The sequence below is a fragment of the Mauremys reevesii genome, linkage group 6 (assembly GCF_016161935.1).
Source record: "Mauremys reevesii isolate NIE-2019 linkage group 6, ASM1616193v1, whole genome shotgun sequence".
Lineage (NCBI taxonomy): Eukaryota > Metazoa > Chordata > Testudines > Geoemydidae > Mauremys > Mauremys reevesii.
The window spans coordinates 18,401,669-18,417,175 of record NC_052628.1 but is presented as its reverse complement, the minus strand read 5'-3'; the positions used below and the strand labels follow the sequence as shown (position 1 = coordinate 18,417,175).

Below are 15,507 nucleotides of genomic sequence, written 5' to 3'. Positions count from 1 at the left end.
TGGTCCTTAACCCATTACTGGTACCACTGATGGAGCTGCATCAGGTACAATGATGGAAGTCTGCTCCAAAATGGCAGGTGTAGATGCAGCCCCAGAGAACGTGGCACATGGCCTCTCCAGTTTGGCTATAAACAAAAAAGTATCATGGATAATGCATTCACACTAGCAGTGGTGATTCAAAGAGAACCTCTCAAATGGGTGCCATTTCCAGAGCTGTCTAGGTGACATGAATATCAAAGACTAAGATATCCAATATTCTCTCTCAATTTAAAATGGTTCTCAAATGCATGTGATTCTCAGAGTGGAGGGGAAATAATCTAATATGTGGAAGAACTTTGTTTATCTTGCTATCGTGTTTGGCAATGTTATGTATATTGATTTGATTTTTGTTTTTGCAGCATCTGAGTGAATGACATACATCTGTATCTATCAAAACAGTAATGCCTGCTTTCACAGCTGCTTGTCAAGCGAAAATTTCTGCATAAACCATTAAAACCAGTCTCACAGGAGAGTTGGGCAATGATATTTTATTGTGATCTAATGAAAAACTAACACTATAACATGTGGCACAATTTTCTTTTCATAACGATTGGTTAGAGAGTGTATATTTAGTAATGTACTGCACTCAGTTGTACGGCATTTGTTTCTGTAGCTGTTCCACAATCAAATAAGCTGGACAAGTGTTTCAATTGTAATTGTCTGTGGTAATATTTGTCCCTAGTCTATAAATCTGTTCTCAAAAGCCTTCAATCAGGAGTTTTTGCTCTTATGTGGCCAGAGCCACTATCTGGTGTCTAATGCAGAGGTGTGAGGGTTGCTCACACAGCTATAATTAGACCCTGACACAATCCAACCAAAGGGAGGAATGGCTTTTGGTCCATAATAATTGCAACTTTAAATAGCTAGAAGTAGGAACAATGATTCCTTTTTGGATAAAGGAAACAAGGTTCAGGAATAACATGTTCTGGTGAGAGAGCAGATGCAACAATGGATTTGGTAAGGTTCCAAAGTGCATCTGTAGACTTACAAAACCTCATAGTTAGTACTTACGGATTGTCACTGTTCATGTGTATTCCACTGTGACTAACTATATAATACTTCTTCAGTGATTCCTTAACAAGAACAAAAATCTCTTGGGTATAAAAGACCAATTTTACACTGACCATAGAGCTGAGCAAAATTCAGAATTCCCATCCCAGGGAATGATTGACGTTTCTTTACTTGTTTCCATCCTGAAATGGGATGAATTTTTCATGGAATGGAAATTTTGAAAAAACACGAGTATCCATGCTTCATATGTGAGCGAATGTTCTCTGCTCCTCCCTGTTAGCTGGCTTAGATTTATATGATTCAAGTATTCCCTGAAAGTTTTGTGTGTGTGTGTAGCAGTTCAATTAAAAATAAGTTTATAACAAAGATTGTTTGCTATCAGAGTAATTCACAACTTCATGAAATATTACTACTTTCATTTTAGGTTGAATCATTTATTTAATAAGGGTATGGCTACACTTACAAATCTGCAGCGCTGGTAGTTGCAGCGCTGGTCGTCCAGCTGTGCAGGGCCAGCGCTGGTGTGTGACCACACTCACAGCTATCAGCGCTGCAGTGTGGCCACATTTGCAGCATTTGCAGCGCTGTTGGGAGTGATGAATTATGGGCAGCTATCCCAGCATTCAAGTGGCAGCAACGTGCTTTTCAAAAGAGGGGTGTGTGGGGCAGTGTGACAGGGACGGGGGGGGGAGAGAGTGGATTTTTGGAACTGACACTGTGCAAAATCAGAAAATTTTCCCACCCCCTTACTGTTAACTGCAAACAGCCTGCATCCAACATACTCTCTTCCCCCCCTCTGCCCCCTCCCCCTGTTTCTCTCAAGCAAAGCAAACACTCAACCCCTGTGAATGACTCCTTTTCTCGCTGCTGGTCAAGCAAAATGCAAACACTCAACCCCTGTGAATCACGCAGGGAGGAGGATCTCTTTTGATTGTTCACAGATTGATCACAGCAAACAGGAGCTGATAAGCAGCTCCGGTAGAGCAGCTCCAGTAGCAACGGAGCTCCGGAGGTTCACAACAAAACAAAGAGAGGCTGCATAACAAAACAAAGGGAGTAATGTAGTTAAAAGCATTCTGGGATACACCCTTATACCCTGGAGGCCAATAACAGCGCTGGTGTGTGGCCACACTTGATGACCAGCGTTGCAGCACCAGCGCTGCAATCCTTATTCCCCATGCTGAGTGAGGTGTACGGCCAGCGCTGCAGCCAGGGAGTTGCAGCGCTGGAAGTGCCCTGCAGGTGTGGCCACTTACGGAAAGCCTCCACCAGCGCTGCAACTCGCAAGTGTAGCCATACCCTAAGAAATTTTTCTTTTGTTTTGGGTCAAAAGCAACTTAACCTGTGATGTTTCTTGAGTGCTCAGATACAATAAACAAAGTATTCTTTTGATTGCATGCCAAAGTCATATTTGAATGGAAGGAAACAGACTGCTTTTTAACAGCATATTTTCTACTGTATTTTCCGCCAGGTAGAAGCGACTCATAGTCAACCTTTTTTCACTATTAGCATCCTCAGCTTCTGAGTACAACAAATGTTAACTCTGTGTGTGTTTGTGTGTGTGTCTGAAAGAGAGCTCTGAGACGAGCTGAAAGAGAGAGAGAAAAACGGAGAAGAAAATTAATGAGTGTGACTTAGTCACATTTATTGTTTTCAATTCAAATGGTCTCACAACTGATGAATAACATTAATTCATGAAAAAATTATTAATATTAGTAGGTTAAGACAGGTCAACCTCCTTTTGCTTCAGGAACTATGACATACAAGTCGTCAAATTTAAACATTTTTAAAGGGAAAGCACAACTTTCTCCTAGGAAGGTGCCAGCCTTTAAAATATTTGTTTGTTACCCCACAGCCTAATCAGACATGCATGCAAAACTCCTTTTGCAGTCAGGGGAGTTGTACATGCACACTCTCAGGGGAGATCTGCCCTGCAACCTTACTTATTAGCCACAGGATGGATGTTAAAAGATGCTGTACAGACTTTCAGATAATATATACAACTGAAGTCTGGGCCACGTATGGCCATTAAAGCTTCCATGGCACTTTTCAAAAGAGCAGAGAGGTGTTTAATCTTGGTGTCTTGGTTAAATATCGTTTTAAGTAATTATTATCTTCTGCCAATGTAAATTACTCCTGCAGTTTCAATTGGATATATTATTTTTCATTTCCTGCCTTTAAATCCTCTGTAGTTTTGCCCAACAATGTTAAACAACTGACATACTCCACCTCAGCAGGGGCTGCATGTCTGTGATGAATGAAGTTATTAGTGTGTATATATGGAATCTGATTCTCCAATATTGCTAAAGAGTCTGAACCCTGAGACTGGAAATTGGGTTAGTGTACAGCATAAATAAGTAGGCTGAAGACATCTCTCATTTAAACCAGCTGCTGTTGTTTCCCTGGGGCTATTAGAGCAGCTAGGGATCAGCAAGGCATCAAAGAACCCAGGCTCTGCCTCCTATTCTCCTACCATGCCCCTCACGTTGGGAGCCAGTGAGAGATTGGTTGAGGAGTTTGTTTGGAAGTGTTATTCCACTCAAGAATCTTCATACCATAAGGGACATGCTCCATTGCATAGATTTGCCAGATGTAGGGCTGATCTGCACCAGTGAGTGGCAGAAAGCAGCCTCTGTATCTGAAAAATCAGTGCTGTTGTTGTAAAGTCCATTGTGATCCCTAAGAATGAAGGGTGCTATAACATTATTATTTTTATCACTGTTTCTTGGGTACCATCGGATTTTCTACCCATGTCCCTCCTACAGCTGGCTGAATAATATTTGTTGACTAATTTATTAATTTGGCAGAATTTTTTTAAATACTTTAAAGATGTTTTTTTTAACTCATAGATCAACATGACTAATTCACCAATTTATTGGTATAATAATTTACCTGATGCATGTCAAGAAAAATTTCACATGAGAATGCTGATGAATCTTTTTTTTCCATTATCCTCCCAGCTGTAGGCAGGAGATGTTTTTAACTGAAGAAAAAGTGCTACCATCACGTTCAGAGAAAACTCTACACAACATCTGCTGACCTTTATCTCTTGACCATAGTGCTAGATCTTTCAATAGTTTATTCACAGGATTCAAGGGAGAAAAGAAGGGGGGGAAGTCTTTGGATACAATTTAGCTCCTACTGAAGTTAGCATCCAAACTCCCATTGGCCGATTAATAGCAGAATTGTGCCTTTGAAGATGGTTTACCCTGTTTAGGAGTTAATATATCCCAACCACATTAAGGATGTTTTCTTTTGGTGAATTTTTCCCCAGTGATGCTGGATGATCAGCAGCACAGGAAGTATTTCTAAGACCATTTTCCTTTATGTTTGTGGCAGGGCAAATCTCCTCCTCATATAGACACACCCGCCCACCAGTCACAATCAGCCCCAGCTTGCTGCACCTGTGAAGTTTGCCAGGCCTGGGGAGGGCCCTTAAAAGGGAAGAACTCAGACCAGTTGGGGTGCTCCTTTGTACCCAGGCTTGGTGGGTTACGTACTGAAGAATGGCTCAAGAGCACTACCAGGCTGTGTCTACTGAGGCAAGGAGGTAGGCCAGTTTGTTTCTTTTGTGCCAACTCCCAGGACTAAGGTTTGGCTTTTAGCTATGCAGGGGCTGAGACTTTCTGTGAAATCCGAAAGACTGTTCCCCCTGCAGTGTGTGAGGGGGCCTGGCCCCTTGTGAGCTGTGGAACTAGTTTCACTTTTTGTTTGGACAGTTTTGTTACCCCCTGGAAGGGGGTGGATTTGTAAAGAGGTGCAGTTGGAAAGCTATCCCACAGGACTACTGTGACCCAGGGAATGATGTATAATGTAAGTGAATATGCAGTGAACTCAAGACATATCCTTTGAAGTGTTCTAGCATCTGTGATTGCTATTTGCTTCTGGTAGCACCCAGGATAGTGCTAAATGCTGTGTAAACACACAGAATATGGTCCCTTCCTTGGAGAGGTAATAAAGGTAATAATTGGAGATATACCAATCTCCTAGAACTGGAAGGGACCTTGAAAGGTCATCAAGTCCAGCCCCCTGCCTTCACTAGCAGGACCAATTTTTGCCCCAGATCCCTAAGTGGCCTCCTCAAGGATTGAACTCACAACCCTGGGTTTAGCAGGCCAATGCTCAAACCACTGAGCTATCCCTCCCCCCTAGACAGTAAGGAGAGCTTACTGTCTAAACTGGTTGGACCATCAGTGAGTAGAGTGAAAGGCTATAACATGCAAGCAAATTGTGCCAGGCCATCTGGAGGGATTTGTTTGCCAGGGGAAGTGTCCTAGAGGGACTAAGTTTCTATTCTTATGTCCATTGCATTCTGGGAGTTTTGCCACTGATTTAAGTGGAAGCAAGATTGGGAAGTAAGATTCTATACCCAGTAATAGTAGAAATCACGACAGTAGCTGTGGCCATTAACTGTGTCTCTTGAGGTGGTTCCCTCCGGCTCCTCCAGCTCTTGTGATGACCTTGATGCAGCTTACAAAATGTCTGCTTGGGTAGATACAGATTTCACTGAGGGATTAATCTGTTCTGCTGGGATGCAAATCTATTTCAGACTGAAATGAATTCAATTCAGCATACACGTAATGATGTCAACGTTGCTATATCATATAAAAGAAGAGCATTATGCTCTGAAAGGGTGGTTTGGGATTTACTGAATACAATAAGGGAAAAAAATAGATGTTTAGAGAGTCACCTGAAGCCCTGATTGAAAAATAAGTTACATTAAATATTTTCTTAATTTAATTATCTTGATCATAACATTACTTAGATGGAGTTCAATATCTGAGCAAATTAGTTGTGCCACTGTTATTAAAACCTACTTAGAAATCTCAGTGAGGTTTAATACATACTATGAACATGATGGGATTTTTGCAGGGGGATGTGGGAGTAAATGAATTTTTATGATATAGATGTATGACATAATATTGTTTTAGGAACTATTTTTCAGTTTAGCTATGCTTAGCAGAGCTGGGTCTGTGAAATGTAATGTAGTTGGTCATGGTCAATCTTCACACTGACCTGATTCTCATTTATATTAATGCCCCAGTGCTGGTAGTGTAAAGGGATCTTAAGGTAGAGTGCACTTATTATTTATATGTAAATGATATTTACACCCATTTTACAGATCGTAATGCTAGAGTGATGTAAAGGGGCCTTGTGGTATGTGAGAAATGGGCTCAGTTTAGTGTAGCAGGTCTTTGTATGTGTTTGTATAGTGCCTAGCATAAGTGGATGTGGGGGAGACTATTGTAATATTTGGGCCTACAAATTTGCTCTAATTGTTAGTTCAGTTGTGAAAAGCAAATAAAAAGTTCATAGTGTCACAAGAGCCCATAACAATAAATGTTGATGGGGAATAGGTGCAAAGGGGAGACATTTTGAATTAATCTGAACAAAAAGACCTACTGATATAACTCAAAGACTATGTTAAGATCATGCCTGGTAAACAAGAAAAGTGTAGGAGTAGAAATTAATGAATCAAAATTGGTGTATTGGAATTTAGGCCTAACTGGTGGACGAAATAATGAGACGATGGGCTCTTCTACCCACCATGCCCAGGGACCTTTTGATGCCAACTGGCAGAAGGTACAGGTGGTATTTAGGATTTTATTGGGACCCCGTGGATCAGGTATGTACATATTAGTTCAACAAATGATGGCAAGTAAGGATCCTACCAAGAGCCAGTAGCTCCCTGGTCATCATAAATCATTGCAAAATGGATGTAAGAATAATATTGGAGAAGTTATGTATCTATACTGGAAAATATCTATACTGGAAAATATGTTCTTAAAGTCTTGAAGGTAAGGCAGGTCACCAGGAGGTGCCCTGCCTAAGACAGGTTCTTTAAAGACAGGGGTAACAAACACTTATCTCCCTGTCTGGTCATTTTGGGTATTGTGTACTGTGTGCTTCACCATGTATGCCTATTTACATACTGAGCCTAAGGCTAATCAATAGATTCCAAAATCTACAAGAAAGAAAGTATACAGGAAAAACAAACAGCAGGAGGGAAGCCTGTTTATAAGTAGACAATGGATTTATGGAGTATATCTAGGAGAGCAGAGGCACCCCTTGAATCTTCCTCTTAAGAGGCAAGCTGACAATATGACTTGTCTCATGGACAAAAGATCACAGTCAGGCCTGGCTGTAAAATGCTGGAAGGACCTGGGGTGAGCATTGATCTATAAAACAGGAAAGTATCTAGTTAAGTGAGTCTAGGCTCTCGAATGTGTGCTATGATTATTTTATATTTAACAATTTGTTTCCAGTACTTCTACTTGCTATTACTTGAATCTCTATACTTTGTTAAATAAGCGTCTACTCGTTTTCACTATAGACACATCCAAGTGCTGTGTGTTAAGGGGAGAGGCGATCTGAGGTGGAGGTAAGATGGTGTGTGGGGGGGTACTGTTTCTCTGGAAGCAGCAAATCTGTGAATGCTGTGAGTGAAACAAGGGCTGGACGTTCCAGGGAGACACTTGGAGGGTTTGGGAGCCTATCGCTAACCTGTAGAGAGTCAGTGGGGCCTGCGTAGGCCTAAAGGGAGTGTTGCCCATGGCTGGTGGAGTTGGGGAGCTGACCCATGGAAGGCACAGACAAGGTTGCCTCATGCTAAGCGTATGTGGTAGCAAGATGCCTCATAACCCTGGCTACTCCTGGGAAGCGTCACAGGCTTAAAGAAAAGTCTTTTCGGGGGTGGGGGGAATATGTAGCAGCAGCTGTCTGCCAACAACCATGGCAGTGAGATCTGCCCCGGTGGTGTAGTCGAGCAGGGTCTGTGCACAGCTGATTGCTTTGAGTTACTGGTAGTGATTTTAAGTGTGGTGGCTGGAGAACAGACCAAGTGGTTACTGGTTTGTTATTTTCTGTTTGCTTATTTCGGGCAAGGGAAGTAGGGACAGAAAAGGAAGCAAAATAAATAAGATTGAAGATCAGAAGACGCTAGAACTATACAAGTTGCCAATTGCCCAGAAAGGCTGAACACTGGGCTCTGGGAAAGTCTCAGTTAACTAAGAAGCCCCTGAGCTGAGTGCATCTCAGTTTCAGTGAACTGCAGACAGGTGTGGCCCAATCTCTGTGTCTGTGCTGAAGCTGACTGGAGTGTCTAACTTAGCAAGACAGAAGTGGAGGGGTGCCTGTTCTGGCAGGAGAGGGATCTCTGTGGTATCCCAGCTTGTCGAGTGATGGTCTCAAGGGAAGACACATGGAAATTGATGTGTAATTTGCTTGGGGAAAAGGCTGCCCTGGAAAAAGAAAAGTTCTGCCCACCAGCAAACCCTGGACTTAAAAGACAAAGCAATTCCAACCCAGAAGCAGGAACTGGCTGTAATGGAATGGAAGAGGTGCACAGGAACATGCATCCTGGAGCTGGAAGTTGGGGTCCTGGTGACTGCCGCAGTGGGAACAGACCCCAAGGACTCTGTAGCTGGAAGCAAGCGCAACCTGAGTGAAAGGGGTGTGTGCGTGGGGGGCGGATTTTGCTGGCTAGTGAAAGGTCTGTCATAGCTGGTAGCTGTAAGCCTACAGCTGGATCAGGGCCTCTTTCCCTTTTGGGGGACACAGGAGTGTCTGTCGCAGAGGGGAGCCCAAAAACAAATTTTAGGTATACCACCTCCACCATGGTCAGTGTCCAAGTCTCTGGCAGTAAGTTCAGAAGGAGGGTCTGATGTGGCAATATATATGATTTTATAAAAATATGCTAATGAGTGAATATAATGTAACTGGAATATGTTTCATGCAAAAGGTCTCTTGTAAGGTATCATTACAAAGCTTATAATCTACTGAGTGTGGTCATCCTATTTATATAAATGTACCACTCTTGTATCTGAAACTAGAAATATAAAATATAACTCTGAGGGCCTATTGTAGTTATGCAAAGTGGGGGCCATTAATGGTGGTTTGGAATCTTGATGACTCCCATTAACCAGGACAATTGACTGCAGATGGCTCTGTTTTACCTGTAAGTCTTCCTGTATATGTGTGTGCTGGCAAGTGGTAATGAAGTCTTACAGTGACGTGATCATGTCACCTGAACTGGAATCCATCTTTAACCTGGTGCTTTTCCATTGAGAAGGGGGCAGGAGAACCCAGAGGGACAAAGGATTCCCACCTTATGCAAAACTTAAAAGATATATAAGTGGGTGGAACAGAACAAAGAGAGCCATCATGAGAAATCCCCTAGCTACCACCTGAGCTGGAACAAGGGCTGTACCAGGGGAAAGGACTGTGCCCAGGCTAGGAAGGCGTCCAGTCTGTGAAAGAAATGTATTGAAACATCTCTGAGGGTGAGAGCTTATCTGTATTGAGTTTCTTACTGTATTAGACATAATATAGTAGAATTCTGTTTTATTTTATTTTGCTTGGTAATTCACTTTGTTCTGTTTGTTACTACTTGGAACCACTTAAATTCTACTTTCTGTATTTAAGAAAATCACTTTTTACTTATTAATTAATTAATTCCTGGGGGGTTGGAGGGGGAGAACAGCTGTGCATATCGCTCTATCAGTGTTATAGAGGGCAAGCAAATTATGAGTTTACCCTGTATAAGCTTTATACAGGATAAAACGGATTTATTTGGGTTTAGACCCCATTGGGATTTGGGCATCTGAGTGTTAAAGACAGAAACACTTCTTAAGCTGCTTTCAGGTAAACCTGCAGTTTTGGGGCAATTCAGACCCTGGGTCTGTGTTGGAGCAGACGGGAGAGTCTGGCTCAGCAAGACAGGGTGCTGGGATCCTGAGCTTGGCAGGGAAAGCAGGGGCAGAAGTAGTTTTGGCACATCCAGTTGGCAGCCCCAAAGGGGTTTCTGTGATTCAACCCATCACAGAGGGATCCTGATGACATTACCACTGCCACTGGCTATGGTTGAATCCCAAACCCCACCAGGGATGTGAAACAATTGTTTCTCCCTGCGTGTCCTTTTCGTCCCCACCTTATTTTCCTCTCTTTCCTATTCCCATCCTTTCTTCCTTCTGTCTAATAAGAGGCTGGCTTTGGTGGCCAAGACAGTATATTTTGCAACACTGCCATAAGCCTGTAACCAAAGAGGTAGCTAAAAGCAATGCCCTGAACAGCCTGATGCTGGTACAAATTGGCCAAGTCTTGGAGTAGCTGATAAAACCATGCGCTGTGCCTGTGTTTTTCTAGCAATGAGATTGCAAGCGAGAGTCAACACCAAAGACAGAAGCTGCATTCTCTATCTATACTGTTCTTTCCTTTCCTCTTCTGTGTTTATCTTATTTTTTCTTCTAGGAAACAGGATAGGTATGCAACAATAACAGCTCCAGGCCAGCTCAACTAACTTGTTCCTCTCCCCCCCTCCCCCAAAAGGACTGTTATCATCTAAAAGACTAGCAAATAGGGTTTTCCTTCCAAAAATTCCCTCCAGCGAAAGAAAAAGGGAATAAGGGATGTTGTTAAAATGAAAGCTTTACTTAATACTTTACATTTAAAATGCTTTAATTATTTTTCCTCCTTCTTTACATGTAATACAAGATTAAAAGGATTTTTTATAATGTTTGCGCCTTGGTACTAAGCAGGCAGAGGTACTTGTACACCAAACTCTGAACCTTGTTTTATACAGGACCTCCTTGTAATGTTGGACAGGATCATGTTAACACCTTTAACTCTTATATTCCATCTAAATTAATACAACAAGCCCTGATACTGATTGGGGTCTGGGTGCTACCTCAACTGTAAGTATTTTCAATTATATGGTCCTGTCCCAGGTAGGTATGTGGGATGTAGGGTCCCATCCTTATGCAAAACCTGTGGCAATGCCTTCTCGCTTATCAATTCTCCATTTGAACTTGTGTGGAGTTACTCCCTGAAGCTTCTCATTTTTAAAAAAGCAATTTTAGTTGTCATGAGTTCTACTTATAGGGATTTAGAGGCCTGAGTTCTCTTGTTACAGCTCTGCCATATCTTCAGTTTTATTATTCCTGGTTAAGGCCAGGTCTACACTACAAAGTTTTGTCAGCATAAAAAAAAACCCATTCTCTAGCTAACATAACCCCCAGTGCAGATGCCACTGTGCTGAAATAAGAGTGCTTCTGTTGGATAGCTAATGTTGTTTGGAGAGGTGGTGCTATTATGCCGACAGAAAAACTCCTTCTGTTGGCAGATGCTGCATCTGTGCTAGGGAATTCTGTTAGTATAGCTAAACCAGTCTAATTATACGGGCAAAGCATTTGTAACATCAAAGGTGATGTGCTGACTCAGCAGGATTTGATTTAGGTTATATTTATGCTGGTTTCCTCCTGGTGCAAATGCTCATGCAAAGGACCTGGAGGAGAAGAGAGCCTGCATGGAGCCATCACAATGGGAGGCCTCGCTGCAGGGTCATCATGAGCAAGGTAAGTTGGGATTCAGATTCAGTGTATGTCTCTCAGCAGTCTCCAACTGTAGGGCTCTGAGGACATCCTGGGAAAAAAAATGAAACCAGCCCCACTTGTCCTTGCAGCAAAAATCTGAGGGAACTCAATAGTGAATGCCCCTTGTCTTCCCTGAGATGCAAGGAACCCAGCTGCTGCAGGGAAGGATAACCAGCATCCCCCGGCCCCAGCACTGGTGAGCACAGACCAATGTATCCAAACAACTCCACAATAAGGCCAGTGTTCAATTTCCCTTTGCTCACTTTGTTTTGTAAAGCTGCTAACCCATAACACAGGGGATGTGGTGCAATAAAATGCACAATTAACTCATCACTCTGAATTTATTTCCAGTTTGTCATTAAAGCAACAGTCAACTACCTGCCATTTGAGCCTAAGGCCAATGGCTATTATCCTAATGCTTTACCAGCACAGCAGCCAGCTCTTAAGACGGGTTCATGATTCTCCTTAATCAGTAGTTTTGCTAAAGCTATATAACTTACCTATATACATAACCATCAAAATATCTTGGGAAAGGGGAGACTGAGGCATTAAAGATATAACAAAATTTCCAGATGCTTGTGTTTCCCGTAGCATTATACCTTTAGCTTCACATCGATAATGCATATAGGGACTGATTCAAAACCCTATCCAATCAGAAGGAATCTCACTATTGATTTCAGTGAGCTTGGGATCAGGTCTGTAGTACCCTCAAAATGTTTCTAGTGCTTGTTTTTTGGTGCAAAAGAAGCTGGTTACATACTTATTTGAAACATTTTTTATGCTCAAGCTTGTTTTTGCACGTTAGTGCTGTCTCTTGCTGTTTGCTAGAGGTAACTACTTTAAATTAGTTTTTGCTGAATTTTTTTCAGGATTTTTGGGTGAACACCAAAAAAATATTTGCAAACATAAATTTATCAGCTATTCTTCATTCTTGTGTGTTATATGCCTTCTGTCCATCCAGTGTATAAACTCTTTAGGGCAGAGACTATCTGCAACTGAGTGTCTGTACAGTGCCTAACACATCTGAGGCCCCATTCTTGGTTGGTCCTTAGGCACTACCTTAATAAACGTGATTATTAAGTTTTGGTGGGAAAAGCCTGGTAATTCACTTGGATGGTAGTCTGATCCCTTTTTATACTTGCTCTCTGTACACTTCCATACAAATGAAATGTTTGTTTGGCTTAAATTTGTTCCCAATAATTTTTGTGGAAAGAGAACGTGTTATGAATGTTGATCTGAATGTGTATACACACTAGGATTTGCATGCATAATTCTAGAAATACTTACCTTTTATAAAAGTTTCACTAATCCGACCAAGAAGCAGAAAATATGCAATACAAGCAATTATGCAAATAGCAAATGCCAGACTGTGAATACTTAATAATCAATGTGTTTATGGATAATTCATGAACAGATAAAGGGGCTGACGTATCTGATAAAATGTTCATTGTAACGATATTGCCCAGCAGTAGTGTAAACTTAATGATGTACTTTAATGTATTTTCTATCAAAGCAACATTAAGAGTATGTTAAAGTTACATTGGCAAGAAAATACCAAAGTGAAGTAATTCATATGCAGTATATCAATTAATCACAGTTAACTCGTGATTAACTCACGTGAATAACTCAAAAAAAGTAATCATGATTAAAAAATCAGTTTTAATTGCACTGATAAACAATAGAATACCAATTAAAATTTATTAAATAATTTGGATGTTTTCGTAGATTTTCATATATATTGTATTCTGTATTGTAATTGAGTTAAGAAAGGTTTGAAACAAGGAGACATGATTTCACCGAAAGTCTTCACAGGCTGCCTCGAAATGGTAATGAGGCAGATGAATTGGAAGGTGCAATCAACATCAACAGAGAGCAGTTAAACCATCTCAGATTTGTGGATGATATTGTGTTGATCGCTGAAAATACTATCAAACTGCAGAAAATGCGGCAAGATCTCAACACAAGAAGCAGCCAAGTCGAACTGAAAATTAACCATGCAAAACAAAATGTATGTTGCCAATTTACCTTGTCAAAAGCCCAAATAAAGGGAGAACAAATAGAGGAAGTTGAGCAATATGACTTTTTGGGCCAAGAAATTAACATGGTCCATGATTAAAAGGTGAACTCTTGCGAAGAAAGAAAGCAGGTTGGTGCACAATTCTATCAAGGATGTCCTCCAAGGAAAAATCAACAAGGCAACACGTGCCAGCCTCTTCAACTCAACAGTACTGCCAGCTATGTTGTACAGCACTGAAACACGAGCGCTGACAAAGACAGAGAAGCAGCAACTGTCTGTCACGGAGAGGGCAATGGAAAGAAGAATTCTGGGAGTTTCAATCCACGATCAAGTTCTCAATGAAGTAATCAGACATAAGAGTGGAGTGCAGGACATCATTCTTGAGAGCAGACATAGTAATATGCAATGGGCCGGGCATATAGCAAGGCTCACTGACAATTGATGGAGTGCAGCTGTCGCTGAGTGGTACCCAAAGGAACTGAAACAGCCACTCAGCCAACCTCCAAAGAGATGGGAAGATTTTATTGTGAAAAGACATGGCCGCACATGAAGAAGGAAGGCCAGGATACAAGAAGAATGGAGGACTTGTTGTGATCAGCACAATCTATACGAGGGCTGAAGGACAGATCGATCAAGATGATCCAGGTGTTGTAATTGAAATCAGTGTATATTATTTTTGTATTCTAAATATTTGCACCGTAAAAATGATAAACATTTTAAAAGAATAAAAGATAAATGATAATAGAAGAAATAGTATTTTTCAATTCACCGCTGTACAAGTACTGTAGTGCAAACTGTGTGTCATGAAAGTGAAATTTACAAATGTAGATTTTATTTTTTTTTTGGTTACATAACTGAACTAAAAAACCAAACAATGGTAAATTTCAGAGCCTATACGTGCACTCAGTCCTACTTCTTGATCGGTCAATCGCTAAGACCAACAAGTTTGTTTACATTAACAGGAGATAATTCTGCCCTCTTCTTATTTACAATGTTACCAGAAAATGAGAACACGCACTTGCATGGCACTTTTGTAGCTGACATTGCAAGGAATCTATGTGCCAGATATGCTAAACGTTCGTATGCCCCTTCATGCTTCGGCCACCATTCCAGAGGACATACTTCCATGCTGATGATATTAGTTAAAAAAATAGTGCGTTAATGAAATTTGTGACTGAACTCCTTGGGGAAGAATTGGATGTCCCCTGCTCTGTTTTACCTGCATTCTGCCATATATTTCATGTTCTAGCAGTCTCGGATGATGACCCAGCACATATTGTTTATTTTAAGAATGCTTTTGCTACAGATTTGACAAAATGCAAAGAGTACCAATGTGAGATTTCTAAAGATAGCTACAGCACTCGACCCAAAGTTTAAGAATCTGAAGTGCCTTTCAAAATCTGAGAGAGACGAGTTGTGCAGCATGCTTTCAGAAGTCTTAAAAGAGCAACACTCTGATGCAGAAACTACAGAACCCGAACCACCAAAAAAGAAAAATAAACTTCTGCTGGTGGCATCTGACTCAATGATGAAAATTAACATGCATCTGTCTGCACTGCTTTGGATTGTTATCGAGCAGAACCCGTCATTAGCATGAATGCATGTTCCGTGGAATGGTGGTTGAAACATGAAGGGAAATATGAACCTTCAGCATATCTAACATGTAAATATCTTGTGATGCCAGCTACAACAGTGCCATGAGAACACTTGTTCTCAATTTCAGGTGACATTGTAAACAAGAAGTGGGCAGCATTACCTTCTGCAAATATAAACAAACTTGTTTGTCTGAGCAATTGGCTGAACAAGAAGTAGGACTGAGTGGACTTGCAGGCTCTAAAATGTTACATTGTTTTATTTTTGAATGCGGTTTTTTACATAATTCTACATTTGTAAGTTCAAGTTTCGTGATAAAGGGATTGCATTACAGTACTTGTATTACGGGAATTGAAAAATACTATTTCTTTTTTTTTGTACTGTGCAAATACTTGTAATCAAAAATAAATATAAAGCGAGCACTCTATACTTTTGTATTCTGTGCTGTGATTGAAATCAATATATTTGAAAATGTAG

General features: G+C 41.0%; 1 long non-coding RNA gene across 1 annotated transcript in view; it reads left to right on the top strand.

The window, feature by feature from the left end:
* The window catches only part of LOC120408351, a 72,494-nt gene that overhangs the window by 48,888 nt on the left and 8,099 nt on the right, over nucleotides 1-15,507 (top strand). The window lies entirely within an intron of this gene.